Below are 16,409 nucleotides of genomic sequence, written 5' to 3' on the forward strand. Positions count from 1 at the left end.
ATTATGAAATTGTATAATGTAGTCTCTAATATGTTGTGCCATATTAAAGCAAGATACTTTGGAACCTTGGTTTGCAAGTTCATATTCTAAAAGATTTTAGGAAATTGTTGGATATCTTGTATTTTGTACTGTATAACATGACAAGCTAGTAACACTTAATGCATGACACACAAATTCACACTAGTCTAAGTTGGGTAAGACATAGAAAAAGGGAGATAATATTGGTACTAGAAAAATGATATACATACATGTATATAATTAAATTGAAAATCAGTTTATTGACATTTACTTTTTAAAGAAAATGAATATTCAGAAAATCAGTTTGAATATATTTCATTCTTAGGGTTATTATGCATTAAATTTATGACCAATGGAAATACTATTATTTCCTGGAGCATGAGGTAGCAGACTCAGGGATGTAGAATATAATCTTTATTTTTATATAAATTAAAATAGGTAAAGACTAAATTCTGGGGTCATAAAGGATGTCTTACCATTAAAGAGAAACGTGGTTCTTCCTGAAGACTCAGGACCTGCAATCACATGGTGCCTTACAACCAGGAAAAATACTCATATACGTTAAATAAATAAATCTTTTTAAAAATGCCTTCGGGTATCGGGTACACCTGTAATCCCAGCACTCAGGGAGCCAGATCTATATAAGTGCAATGCCAACCTGGTCTACGTAACAAGTCTTGGACAGCCAAGCCTACATGGAGAAACCTTGTCTTGAGGAACCAATAAATAAATAAATAAGCAAGCATTTGTAAAAAAAAAAAAAAAAAAAAAAAAAAAAAAAAAAAACCATCATTTATTAACAGTAATTTCTTGGTTCAGAAAATACAAAATTCAGAAGCTGGGATGATCGCTGACCATGCACAGGAACATACTACTCTGTGTTCTGTAGTCAGGGAGCTCACGACTATCTGTAAGTACAGCTCCAGGTGAACACGAAGTATTTGTTCAGGTCCTTAAATTCATATGCGCAGACCTACACAAAGACACATATACATAATTAAAAATTATTCTGCAAATTAATAAATAATATACAATAAATATTTAAATATACTTTATATATCATATGCATTTCAAACAAAATCGTTATAAATACATGGATGTTGGTTCATCCGCTAGAGAAGGGGCAACCTACTTGGAGCGGTCACACTTCTGGAAAAGACTGACTGTCCCTCCTGTAGCAGCCAGAACTGCCGAGAGCCCTCAGGTATACCCCGTTCCTCGTCCGTTAGTGTACGTTGACTGGCTTGATCTCGTGTACGTCACATACAAGCAGCTGCAGCCACTGTGAGTTTATAAGTGTCACATCCCTGTTGTCTTAGAGTGCCCTTTGCTGCAACAAAACACCATGTCTAAAAAGTAAGTTGGGAGGAAAGAGCATAAGCTCTTCCACATTTCTATTCATCAACCTAGGGACGTCAGGACACGAAGTTAAACAGGGCAAGAACCCGGAGGCAGGAGCTGATGCAGAAGCCATGGAGGGGTATGGCTTACTGGCCTGTTCAGATTGCTTTCATATAGAACTGACACATAAAATCAGCAAGGATACCTGTTATATCCAAAGGACAATATTTGCCAGCAACCCTCCATGAATTTTGACTCTTATAATCTTTCTGTCCATCTTTCACTGTGCTCCCTGAGTGCCGATAGTGAGGCCCCATTTCTGACAAGGGCTTCCATAGCCACTGGTTTCCTGTATTTCCCTACTTGTGAGTATGGGATAATAGCTGCCACCTGTATTAAGAGGATTGTTATATGAAGAATAAGAGCTGCATTAATCCGTGAATATAAAAGTAAGGAATTTATTTCTTATAGCATGTCTTGTAGTTATGGTGACCTCTCCCTTCAAAGCAACACAGCTCTAGTGTTTTTCTTGCTGTTTACACTAAGCATTTCCCAGTTCCAGACCTTGATTCTCTACCTCTGGCAATATTCTGCTCATATGTTAGACTGTTTTCTCTCAGACTGCACAACTTCAGGATTTTTCTTAGTGATGAATTCACCTCTTTGTCAGTGATAGCTTTGTCTACCTAGGGGACATATTGTGCTAGATTGACTACACTATTACCACTTATATTTGACGGTAAGCTCTGAATACACAAGGAACTTGTGTATCTTGCAGGGGAACTCGTTAGCTAACTTTTCTACACCCACTAACTGTGTTTGTTATAAGACAATTTCACTTGAAAACACTCTCATGGTACTTCTCCACACAAAGATTTTTTTTAATATTGACCAGTTCTAAGATAGATTCTTCAGCCATATGAAATGGATTCTTTTAATCATTGTGTCCTTCTTTGAGTGTTTAGTTAAATGTTACTCTTTAGTTGATATGTTTTCTCAAACATTTTGTAGAAGGTACTCTTTGAGTATCATTGTGAGATGATGCTCTATAGTTTCCATGGAATCTTGAAATTATCTTCTCATAATAATCTCAAAAAATGGCCTGAACTGAAGAAAAGTCCCTAGGGACAGCAGGGAATTTCACCTGTTCTGACAATCCAAACGTTAGCTTGTCTTGGGTCTCTTGTTAGTAGGAGATGACTTGGAGGGATGTTTTTTGTTTGTTTGTATTTTTGTTTGTTGTTTTTGTTCTTGTTAGGAAATCCAAGAGTTTCATAGAATACCAGGAGTTCAAATGCATGTCACTCACAGAAATGTAATTTTAGCTCACACACTAAACTGTTGTTTGTCAGTGGAACACTTTAAAATTCTAAAATCTCAGGCAGTTTTCCGAAGGCAACTTAAGTTTTTAAAGTGTCTGTACTTGTGTTTAGTAACTTTTTAATTCTTGTGATAAGACATTTTCACTACAGCAACTTATAAATAAAGACTTTTGGGGGTTCAGAGGGTAAATCTATGCACCAGCATTGCAGAAAGCATGGCAGCAGAGAAGTAGACATGATCTTGGAGCTATAGTTGAAAACTTGCATCTGGAGACACAACTACTAGGCATATATATGTGATAGATACATAATACACTGCCATACACATAAACATACTTAACTTTAAAGCCCAACCCCAGTTACACACTTCTGACAAAGACACACCTCCTAATCCTCCAATAACATTTCCACCATCTGAGTATCAAGTATTCATATTCATATATATGAGCCTATTGTGGCCATTTCTCACTCAAAGCACAACCCCCAGAGATTTCATACTCTCCATTCTCTCTCTACAATACAAGGAATAGTATCAGTAAATGAGGTCATTTTAGTTGATTATTAAAGTTTGAGGTTTCTTTGAGTTTGATTATAGCTTAAGGTTCTCAATAGATTTTGAAGTGTTTATATTTATTTTTGCATATGAATCATGTATATATAGGAAAATAGATTAATATTTCTTCTTTGCTATATATTTTATATATCTATATGATATCCTTGTATTTTCCCATGTTTTTTCATATAAAGGTGTGTGTGGAGCCCAATGAACTTAAGTTCATATGTTCTTCACTCTATTTCTTGAGGCAAACTAACATGGAGTTTGTGGTTTCATTTGATGTAATTAATCATTATGGTTGAGAATTCCCTGTCCCTGATTTCAGAGTGCTAAACTTTCATGTAGGCAACCATGTATTCACAGGATTCATGTGAGGTCAAAGATTTAAAATCTATTGTCCTCATATTTTCCGTAGCAAGTAATTTATCCACTGATCATCTCCTCAGCAATGAGGTTCAATATTCTTATTAGAATTATAATACCAGATATTAATTTGTAAAATTTGTGAGAATACCTTCCAATTTTTAATGTTTGGAAATAGTATAGTGGAGAAGGTTCTGTGAAGTTGTGAGAAGGAATATTCTTTTCTGTTTGGATGAAAAGATCTTTACCAACCCTACATCTGACCTTGGGATAATATTGAAAATATATAAAGGACTCAAGAAATTAAACATCACCAAATCAAATAAGCCAATTAAAATATGGGGTACAGAATTAAACAGAATTTTCGACAGAGGACTATCAAATGGCAAGAAACAATTAATGAAATGTTCAGCTAAGCCTGGCCTCAGTAGTTCCTGCCTCAAAAATATGTCTTTCAAATATATTGGACCACAAGACGGAGGAAAATTCTCCAGCATTACAGAGAGTTTTGGGTGACTACTCAGCTAGCAATCTTTCTCTTTCATCTTCTCATTTGGAAAGCTACTAACCTGCACTCCCTGTATATTCAAGTAATCAATATTCTTCCTTCTCAAGTCTCTGATGAGGTTGAACATTAGATAGTTTAGTTGTACAATTAATCTTATTTGTTTAGGGGTTAGATGTTTTTAGGTCTTGATGGATGTTATAAGTTGATAATGATGAGATATGATAGATATGGATTTACTTTCAGAATTTTAGACGCAGCAAAATAAGAAAGATGTTTTCTTTAAGGCTGTCAAGTACAAATAGCCAAACCATTAAGAATCTAACATTTATATAATTCCTGATTGTTTCATGATTCTTCTTGCTATAGGTAATTTATTGTATATGTATGGAATAATATGAATGCATATATAAAAATTTAAAAAGAAATGCTTAGTGCCCCTAGTCATCAGGGATATGCAAATCAAATTTATTCTGAGATTCCATCTTAGATCTTCTCAGAATGGCTAAGATCAAAAACTCAAGTGTCAGCACATGCTGGCGAGGATATAGGGAAAGGGGAATACTTCTCCATTCCTGATGGCAGTGCAAACTTGTAAAACCACTTTGGAAGTGAATCTGGTGCTTTTTTAGAAAATTGTGAATAATTCTACCTCAAGACTCAGCCATGCTACTCCTGGGCATATACTCAAAAGATGCTCTACCATACAAGGACATTAGCTCAACTGTGTTTATAGCATATTTGTAATAACCAGAATATGGAAACAACCTAAATGTCCCTCAGCTAAAGAATGGATAAAGAAACTGGTACATTTACACAATGGAATACAACTCAGCTATTAATACAAGGAAATCTTAAAAATTTTAGGCAAATGGATGGAACTAGAAAAGATCATCCAGAGTATGTTAACCTAGCCTCGGAAAGACATGCATGGTACATACCCACTCATAAACGGATATTAGTCACATAATACAGGATAACCTCACTACAATACAGAGAGTAATGTGCCAACCAAAGACCATGTATAATGTGGACATAGACTCTCTGCTCAGATGTAGTAGATAGGCAGCAGAGTCTCCTTGTGTCTACGACAATATGGGGAGTAGGGAGTCCTTCTGCCCCCTTCCCTCCAAATCGTTCACTTTCCAATGGTGGGGCCATCTTGCCATGCCATAGAGGAAGAGGATACAGATAGTACAGATGATACTTGATAGACTAAGATTGGATGTTAAGAGAGGAGGGCTCCGCCTTCTGAGGACTAGAGGACGGGAGAGAGGGTATGTGGAGGGAGGGTGACAAGAGGGGTCTACAATCAGGATGTGAAGTGAACAAACTAAAAATAAAAGAAAGAAAAATATAGTGGAAATGATAAAATGTTTCATTATGACTTTTAAGACTATTTGAAGCTGATTAGGGCATGCTATCAAATTTCAATACTAAAAACAAAGTCTCTTACAGACATTTATTTATATGTAATGAAAATTTTTACACTATGGAATACTACTCAGCTATTAAAAACAAGGAATTCCTGAAATTTGTGGATAAATGGATTGAGCTAGAAATGACCATAATGAGTGAGTTAACCCAGAAGCAGAAAGACTCAAATGGTATATACTCACTTATATCTGCATACTAGCCCAAGGGGCATGTCCCACGAAAGCCTTCACTTACCAAGAAACTGGGACAGAGGGGAGGACATCCTATTGGGACTCTAAATGAGAGAAGCATGGGAGAATAGCAAAGTAGAAGGATCCAGAGGGTCCTAGAAACCTACAAGTAGAACATTATGATAGGCAGATTTGGGCCCAGGGGTACCGCTCAAACTAAGGCACCAGCCAAGGACAATACAGGCGGTAAACTTTAAACCCCTACCCAGGTCTAGCCAATGGTCAGAACATTCTTCACAGTTGAGTAAAGAGTGGGATATGTCTTCCTCATGTACTCTGGTGCCTCACATTTGACCATGTCCCTTGTAGGGGGAGACCTGGTGGCACTCAGAGGAAGGACAGCAGGTTACCAAGAAGAGACTTGATAACTTATGAGCATATACAGGGGGAGGTAATCCCCCTCAGGAACAGTCATAGGGGAGGGGAATAATGGGAAAATGGAAGGGAGGGAAGAATGGGAGGATACAAAGGATGGGATAACCATTGAGATGTAACAAGAATAAATGAATAAAAAAAATAAAATTCACTAATATTTATCATCTAAGAAAGAAAGAAAGAAAGAAAACTTTGAATGTAATAGAGGTGAAAGATCTTTGGCCAAAGAGATTATCTTCCATTAGTCTACTATAAAAGCAAACAGGCTAGTGTCAAATTAATGAGAGAAGTATGTAACTATGCAGTAAGTGTCATAGATATGAAATACAACTACATTTGAGATGAGAATGAGGTCACATCGAGAATAAAGATCTATTTAAGCAGATTCCAAAGAGTGGATTGGCTCTGCCAACATGTGGTGCTTAGTCCAGAAATACTGTCATACTGCTTTGGCCTGTAAAAGTGCAGCCTACAGGATTTATGTTGCTTTAGGCTTTGTTACACTATTAAAATCTAATGGCAACAATGTAACTTTGATTAAGAAATGCTGAATCTGTTCCTACATGTAAAATACTAATTGTCAGCCATTAGGAACAGCAAATTCATATTATTTTCTATGATTTCACAAAGGATTTGAGCCACTTTATTTCACCTCATACTGCCCACAAAGATCTGTCTTCCTTACTGAAGGCCTAAAGAAACAGAGACATCCACTATCTAAAGAGGCCTCTGAAAACATGAGCTAAAATAAATCTTTCTCTTTAAGTTGATGTTTTTCTGTTTTGAAATTTTGAAAAGGAAACTGAATAACATGTTTATGTTATGTTTGTAGCACATGTCACATTTACAAATGATTATATGCAGCCCCATCTACATAATTTATTCCATCACTTCTGCTTTCAAGATTTACTCAAAAAAATCAAACATGCTATATATATAAAACTTTAACTTTCTCTTTATATTTATAAAAGGTCAGAATTTTCAGTATAAGACACATATGCCAATTAAATGAACCAAGCCATTTATAACCATTTTACTTACACATAGAGAGAGAAGGAGAAAGAGCGATGGGGGAAGGGAGGGAGGGAGGTAGGGAGGTAAGAAGGGAAATAGGGGGTCAATAATACACCTGGGCAGAACACTGGTCCATCTCTATAAACTTTATAACAGTTTCTGTCAGATTTTTATAGTAAATAGTTGGTGTCTAATTTTGTTCAGAATTTCATTTAATTAAACTGCCCATATAAAATTTCAAAAACTCAAAGTGAATAAAATATAATTTGCATTAGCGTATATGTGCTCAGTATCTGCCTGGTTGGTGCAGTTCCTATGAAGGCCTTTCTTCCACTGCACAAACTAAAATGTCTATATTCTAAAACACAGATGTTGCTTTCTTGAGGTAGTACACTGAGAGTTCATTTTGACAGTAACTAGTTACAAGACAAATCTCCTCAAGTACTGTAATTTTGTTCCTTGGTGTTTTGTTTACCCATTAATTCAAGAAAAAACAGTTTTGTATGAAAGATAACCAGGTACTTTGAGTTTTATACAGATTGGTGGTGTGTTATATGAGTCAGAAAGTAAATAAATGATGTGCCTGGAACTTTATGCTGTAGATTGGGATGAATACAGAGAGGTAGAGAAGGGAAAAAAGGCTGAAACAGAAGGGCAGGAAAGGTGGAAAGGAAGAGGGGGAGAGAAAAAGAGGAGGAAAAGGGAAAGCATCAAAAGGAAGAAGGGAGAAAAAAGTGTGACTAAAAATCCACAAAAAACAATTATGATTTTCCAAACGGCCTGACAAGTTAGAGGATTAAAAAGATATTAACGATTTTGACCATGAATATTCAGGTGTACTTGTGCATATCTTTCATTTCTGTACTCAGGAGGCAGAGGAGGGTAGATATATTGAGCCCTATTCCACTGCGGTTTATATATTGAGGACCATGCCAACTAGAGCTATTCAATAAGACCCTATCTCAGAAACAAGACAACAGAATATACAGAAAAGATGGTTAATTTCACATAACTGTGGTACTACAACCTATTAAATGTTTGTCTATAGTGGTTTTCTTTTATATTACTAAAACCAATGATGCAATAATGTTTTGTAATAACACCCATGTTACATAGTACCTACATTAAGTATCTCATTGCCTGTTTGTTATAGCACTAATAATATTGACTTTTCAGGAATATTATGATGAAAAAAATCAGGATTATTATGTTGCTGGATGTACTTGGGGATGTACAAATTAACAATTCTAATCTTCTTAATTAGAGCAAAGCTGTTTTCTGAGATTAAAAACATTATCCAAAAATTATATGCAACAAAATTGACTAAAATAAATAATCTTATTATTACAATTTTAAATTCTAAAACCTTCTGTGATTGCAAGTATATTGCAACAATATTTTGCATCACATCACAATTGCAAGATTATTTTTTAAGGAAGACAAAATATAACCAGGAAAATCAAAATGGGATGGAATGTACTACTGACAGAATATACATGCTTGGCAAATCAAATAAATTCCCTGAGCTATCAGAGGATAATTTTCTGCAATATGCAGGTATTTTACTCTTTAATAGAAAATATATAATTTTGGTAACTTTTAACATTATTATAACTTTTATTTTAGTACCCACTAATAGTGAAATTTTCTGCTCTGTTGTTCATTAAATGTTTTTATGTAAGTGATATTTCATGGCATTTACTGATGTGTATTAAATCAATTGAGGTTGTAACTGTGCTTAAATTATACCATTGAAGTTATATAAAGAACAATATGATTTCAGTTAATGTTGACATCCTCAGCCCTATTTTATCTATCTAGTCGGTATACTACTCTGTTGTCTAGAAATAGTTTAGGTGTGATTTTTCTGTAAAGTCACTCATTCAGCATAAACAATGTCCTGTACATGTGGGTACATGTGTGTATGGTGTGATATACACCTAAATGTTTACTCTTTAGTAGCATGCTATCTCTAAATATACTCTTTCATCAATGTTTGCTTTTCACAAACATTGAGATGTCTTTTAAGTATTTTATTATGTAAATAATGCTTTTACAAATATTCATTGAGTATTTTTTTAATTTCAAATATTTTTGTTAAGAGTCATTAGTGCAAATATATATTCTTGGCCTTAAGGACTCTTTGCTTAGCCTGGACCATGCTGCTGTTCATCTGATGCCACCGCATCATACTCTTGTGTTCCTCTTGAGTTCCAAATCCAAAATACCAATATTGAAGGACCAGCTGGTTATAAATCTTCTTAAGAAAAAGCAACTACCTCCCAAAACAAGCTTATGTTTGTTTGGGTTTGTATCCTTGCTGTGGCTTGTGCTGTCAATATCTCAATAAAAGATTTAGCAGATGAGCTTGCCCTTGTTGAAGTCACGGAAGACAAACTGAGGGGAGATATTATGGATACTCAGAATGGCATTCCTTTCTTTAGGACATCAAAAAATTGTCTCTGGCCCAGACTATACTGTGACTGCAAACTAAGAGCTGGTCATTATCACAGCAGGGTCCTCTACACAAGAGGAAGGAAAGTCAGCTCAATTTAGCTCAGAGAAGCATGAGCATCTTCAAATGCATCATTCACAATGCTGAAAAATACAGTCCAAACTACAAGTGGGTTGTCTGAAATGCAGTGGATACCTACATGGCTTGGAAATAAATGGCTTCTCCAAACAAACAACACAACAACAACAACAACAACAACAACAAAACGAGTTTCCAGAAATGGTTACATTTTGGATTCTGCTTACTTTCCTTACCTGATGGAAGAAAACCTGGGAGTCCACCCACTAAAGTGTCACAGATGGGTCCTTGGGAGCATGGAAACTCCATCGTACCTTGATGGAGTGGTGTAAATGTAGCTGGTATCTCCCTGAAGAATCTAAACCTAGTAGGTACTGATGCAGACAAGGAACAATGGAAAGAGGTTCATAAGTGGATAGTGACAGCGCCTACGAGTTCATCAGCCTGGAAGGTTATATATCCTGGGCCACCAGCCTCTCTGTAGCCAACTTGGCCAAGAGCATAATGAAAAACTAATTCCACCACGAATAATAGTATCTGTGGAGTAAAAGATGGTGTGTTTCTCACTGTCCTCTGCCCTCAGTCTAAATGGAATCTCACATGTCAGGAAGGTGACTTGACTTCTGAATAGGAGGACTGCTTAAAGAAGAGTGCTGAATCACTCTAGGGACTCTAGAAAGAGTTACAGTTCTAACGTCTTTAAGGTATGTGTGAGCACTGCACTGTCCAGGCTACAGAAGGATTTCTAGGGAGACCATACACTGTCTCCTCATCTGAACTGGGATTGTTACAGTTGTGTTATGATGACCTGGTGAAAACACAAGTTTTCTAAAGCTATACCCTGGTGTTAAGTCTTGTGTAGTGGTAAACTGTTTAATATGAGAGTCTCCCTGTTCCTGATATCCACTGCCAATTGTGTGTATATACAATTGGCCCATGGGCCTTATGGTGTCTTTGTGTTTCTCACCCTCAACAAATACTCCTAGACTGACTTTCAAATTAGTCATATCATGGCTTCAGTGTGTAAATTCATTATGGATGTCTTATTCAAAACTGTTTTCAAAGGATCTTATTGATTTACTATATTATTTGTGTTTATAGTTATATTGAAATATTATGAATGCTGCAACTAACTGCTCAAGTGTCACACCAACAAAAACGTCAAATAAACTTTGAACAATGAATAGGAATTTTTATTACTTAACTGCCTTTTGCTCTTAGGTAAATATTACACATTTAGAGCCAAAATTTACAATATAAGGTAAAATACCACACAATTTTAATATAATGTTACTTACATTATAAAGTAAAATATTACATATTTAGAGTGGAACCTTACATTATTACTAGGAATTCTCTACTTCATAGAAATACAATGAAAGGAGTAAACAACGTGCTTGAAAATGGGAGGAAAGCACTTTTCATTATTTATTTCCCTGAATTTCTGAAAAATAAAAATATTATTAACAAAATAGTAGAACTTTAGAATTCAAAGCAAATGAGATTTACTAATGCATTCAAAATTATGACACTTTCACACTTTGAAAAATTACATAATGTGTTGGTTGATTTTCATGATTAAAGAGGAATAAATGAATTTTAAAGGCATATAAAACATCACAGGCAAATCTATTAAATTTTGCATCTAATACCCTTGGAATATTTCCAGACATGTTGTGTAAAAGCTTTGTGTTAAATAGCACTTTTTTTCAAAACTCCCATTTTCTTTCTGTTTGAAATATAAATACATTATGCACAGGAAACTAACACAATCAAAAGCATGCATGCACCATTATCATGTCTTCATTACACTTTATGAACAGTGATAAATAAAATTTGGTGCAAACTGTGCACACAATTTATATGTGGAATGAACTGTACTAAACTTTGTGTCAGGTCCCTGGAGATAACCCTAGTAAAAATATCAAAGATACTCAAGGCTTTAACTCTATTTCATTCAAGGATTCTCTTTACTTATTAGCAGCCTTCTAGGAAACAATGAATTGGTGTCAGTAGGATTTTGTAAGACAAAAAATAGACTTGGTAAAATTCAGTCTCTCTTGATCTGATGACATCACCATATACAGTCAATGACAATATCAGGTGGCCAACCCAGCAAGAGATATGAAAAGCTTGAAACTCTGTTTTACAGCATGTGTACAGGAGAATATAAAGTAAAGCACACACATTCATATAATTCTTGTGATTTCTTTATTATAGTTTCTGTCATTCTCTGAAATTGCATGTTTCACTTGATGAAGTAATTATGAATATGCTACTATGATTAATATGTTGAGTTTAAAGGATTATAGGTATAAATGCATTAAATATATCTACTGATAAATTGTAACCAACTCTTAATTATGGATATTTTCATGATTTGTAACTTTTATTTTCTTTTTTTTTTTGTTACTTCTTTGAAATGTTCATCAATATATACAATATATTTTTGTGCTTTCTGATACCCACTGACTTTCCACACTTCTTTTGGCTTTCTTTCTAATATATTTTCTGTATGTGTATATGTACACACACACACACACACACACACACACACACACACACACACACACACACACATATATACACATTCATTGAATCCAGGTATTCCTTTCTATCCCTTTATGACTATTATGTTATCCACTGTTTAATAAACTCTCAGTGGCCGCCTCTCTGATGAAGTAACTCTCCCTCCTATACTAGTTAATACCTACCCATAGATTCTGAGCTATTGGTGGGACCTCGGGAGTCCTCTCTACCTCAACTTTAGAATTTTTAACAGGGTTTGAGCATGTGTGTATCTTGTACAACAACAGCATTTCAAAGACCTCCTCTCATATTCTGCCTCTCACATTTTTTATTTCCTCTTTCAGGAATGTTTCCTGAGCATGAGTATTAGGGGACGAAGATGTTCTACCTACAGATGTGGCACAGTCACTGAGAGACAGGACTTTGTATAAATCTCTACATTGATCACCAGTCACTACAAGAAGCTTAAGGTTGAAAAAAAAATCACAAATCTGTGGATACAAACATAATATGTATAAGAGAATTTAAAAATGTTACCATATATAAAAAATGTAAGCAAGGTGCATGGAAACCCCTGGACTGGACCACTCTGTTTGCAGAACAAGCAATGGGTTGGGGAACAACTGCTGGGCTGCCCTAAGGAGTAGATAGCAGCCCACTTGGAGGGCTATCCTTGTCAGCTTGATTAGGGCAGGCAGCATTGGGCCACTGAGTACTGGTCAGAACACCCATTGAGTTAGTGTGGGGACCTTAAACTTATTTAGGCTATTTAAGTTATTATGGAATTACATGTCCTTTCTCTACAGTAGTTTGAAAAGAGAACTCTTCTCCCAGATGAAGATAGGAAATAGCTTTCCTGAAAAACAGAAACCGAGGAATGCTGAATTTAGGTTTACGGTTACCCAGTAAGAAAAAAGAGTCTGGGCTGAGTTAGGTCTGGGGCCAGCATTTTTAGGACAGCATTTGCATGTGGGGGCTTTGTTTTTGTGAAATGCTAACATGATACAGATGAATGAAAATATTCTAATACTATTAAAATATTATTAGTTAACTGTAGTCCTGGCTTTGGTGTTTGTCACACACTCTTTCAAAAATAGAATTTGGCATGGCTTCCCACAATATCAACTACTATTTCACAAGACAGTATTAAATATTAACCTAAGATAGTGTTCTTGATTGCTTTTCTGTAAGCTAATACTCATTAAAAATAAATATCCTACAAACTAACTCATTAAACCTTAATCTAATCGGCATCTAATCAAACCACAGCAAGATTATTATTCTGACCTTTAAAAATCTGAGCGCACTTCATGATAATTTTTTCTTTTCTAGGCAGATGTTGTAGCATTATTTTTTATTTAAAAATATTTTCTTAAACCTAACAATAACATCAATACAACATCTTCACCAAAATGATTTTTGCAGTGATAACAAATTAACTCAGCTTCTGTAGTCATATTGCTTTTATTTTTTTCACCAGGATGTTGTGTTAATAAGAAAATGTGCTACAGCTCTTATAAGAATTTAACCTTTAGCCTAATTTCATGCTTTTGGATTTGAGAGATTTAGATGCCTCAACTGTAAACTTCAGGCCCCATCAGTTGCTTTCTCTCTGATAAAGGTGAAGCCATAGTTGAAATACATCCAAGAGTTCTTAATCATAATTAGTCTGCAGTTTCAAACCATTTTATTATATGTCAACTGTGTTACTGGTTGATTTGATGTGTAGTTCCCCAATAGAAGTACCTAACCTCCTCCCATATTGTGTAAAGAAATTTCACAAAAGTTTCACACAATCTTGCCTTTATTTTTTTTCATAAAAGTTTCCAGTCTGAACATGCTGATTTTTACCCTCCCTTGTTGAATGTCTTGCAGCACTTATTAACCATAGTTCATTATATAGAAACCATCAGATGAATGCTTCAAAGGAAATCTCTCAATAGTAAAACATTACTCCATATAATGAATGAATTTTGTTTTGCATTCCAAACTTTACATTATATCAGGTGTTTCAGGAATAGAAGGTTTTCTGCTTATCTTGGTTAATATATGAATCTCTAGGTAGCTAATTTATATAAATATATTACAACTGGATTTTCCTTTCTAATCTATAAATACTTAGAATGCCTTTAGTTTTCATGGATACATATTTCTTGAGTTCCTTATAGACTACCACCCAAAGCAGTTACTACATTTCTGGGAATTCCCTCATATACACCTGTCATATTCTTATGAACTACTATTATGTCACCAAATCCCTGTACATTTCCTAAGCCTTGAGCGTTATAAACTACAGCAGCACAGATAGTTTGCCAATGTAATGATGTAACTGTGTATTATTTCTCCCCTGTAAGGGTTTCCACTTAATCAGTCATAATAAAAGTTGAGACTGGTGTTGAAACTAAAAGACACTTTCATATTACAGCTTAAGATCTAAGATCAGCCACCATAGGGAAGCCAAAGCCTACAGACTTGGAAAACAATACTCCCCCTTTTGTTCCATACACTCATATTTTAACCAGCGCCGGTGCTCTCTTTCAGGGTATAATGAAACTAATAGTTTAATTTTAAAAGTGCATCCGTAAGTACAGTATGTACTACCTTAAATGAGATGAAAATGGTGAGCATAGGAAAATGTCACATTTTAAACAAGGACACATGTAACAAGCGTGTTTATTTGTAAATGGCTGTTATTAATTCTGAAAATAGAATTACCTAGAAATTTTCATTCTCAGGAAACATTTTGTACATTCTCTACATCTTTGCATAAAAAATGTTTCACATGTTCCATTGGTCAAAAGCAATTTCATGTTGATTTCAATGTTATAGACAGTAAATTGACACTACATCGATGAATACATTTTTGTTTGTGTTAGGTTTGGGGTTTTGTTTGTTTGTTTGAGACATGGTTTCTCTATGTAGTCTTGGCTGCCCTGGAACTCAGAGTGACCTGCCTCCCTCTGCCTTCCAAATGCTGGCACTACAAGAGTGTGCCACTACACTTGGATAAATGGATGAATTCTATTATAATAAACAAAAATTTCAAAGAAAATAATATACACAGAACTGTGTACTCTCTTGTTTAGATGTAAACTGATGTGTGCATAAGGATCTAAAGTTGGCATCCAGTAGGGTTAATCACTGAAGCCTGCACCCGAGACGTCTGTAAACACACATATATCATCAATATTCTTATTCAAAGAAATGTTTGTGTCAAGAACAATCATTGTATTTTATGATTCTCTAAAGATTGCTTTCATATTTTATTCTTTATTTAATATCGCATTTTAATAACATTTATTTAATTTTCCATGGGTGATTTTTATTTTCTATTCCAAACAGAGCTGTATTGAGTAGCTATATTTATAACATAGATAAAATACAACACCGTTTTTCAAATTTCATATTTTCCACTTTTCTATCAAATCTATTTCTTTCCTTATACATATTTTTCAATATCATGAATTAACTCTTGCAGATCAAACATTTTTGACATAGTGATATCATATACTTATAATAAACTATATACAGTAAGGACAGCTATGAAACACCCAGGAGATCCATATATAAAAGTTACATTCAAAATATTTAAGTCATCTTTACTTGGCAACCTTGAAGAAAAAACTGTCATTCTCATCTAGGTGAGTCTAAAGTTTGTGTCTAAATCATTTTTTCGAATCTTTTATTTATCAATTGAAAAACATTTCTCTAGAACTCTAAACATTTCCTTAAATCTTAAAAGCTTAAGCATAACTATGAAACTATAAATATCTAGTCTTCAAACACATCAGAGACTTCAGCTTATCAAACATTAAATGTGATACTTTCATGTTAGTTGATAGTAACATGCTCAATATGGAAATGAAATATTACACATATATTTGTATACATCTATAATCTTACCAGATGCAACCATGTTACTTTTCAATGATATTTCTCATGTCCATATTTAAGTTGTTAAACTTTACAGATAAAACAATCCATTTACTACTGAGTCATTTACCTGAATCTTGATTAGCACAAGTTCTGGCATCACATCTGGGAGTAATCTACTGTAATTTATATTTTACCGCTACTGATGTAAAACATAAACGATTCCCAGCTAATTAGAGTGCTAATTACTTTATCCATAAAATGATGAAGGGTTAACTTGATGGATTTCATGGAATTTTTGATTGCTGATCTT

At 34.7% G+C, this 16,409-nt stretch overlaps 1 pseudogene; it reads left to right on the plus strand.

Moving 5' to 3' along the window:
• The first annotated feature begins 1,111 nt into the window (after positions 1-1,111).
• On the plus strand, positions 1,112-10,210 carry LOC127202333 (L-lactate dehydrogenase A chain-like; annotated as a pseudogene).
• Positions 10,211-16,409: the final 6,199 nt, after the last annotated feature.

Source organism: Acomys russatus, chromosome 18, assembly GCF_903995435.1.
Source record: "Acomys russatus chromosome 18, mAcoRus1.1, whole genome shotgun sequence".
Taxonomy (NCBI): Eukaryota; Metazoa; Chordata; class Mammalia; order Rodentia; family Muridae; genus Acomys; species Acomys russatus.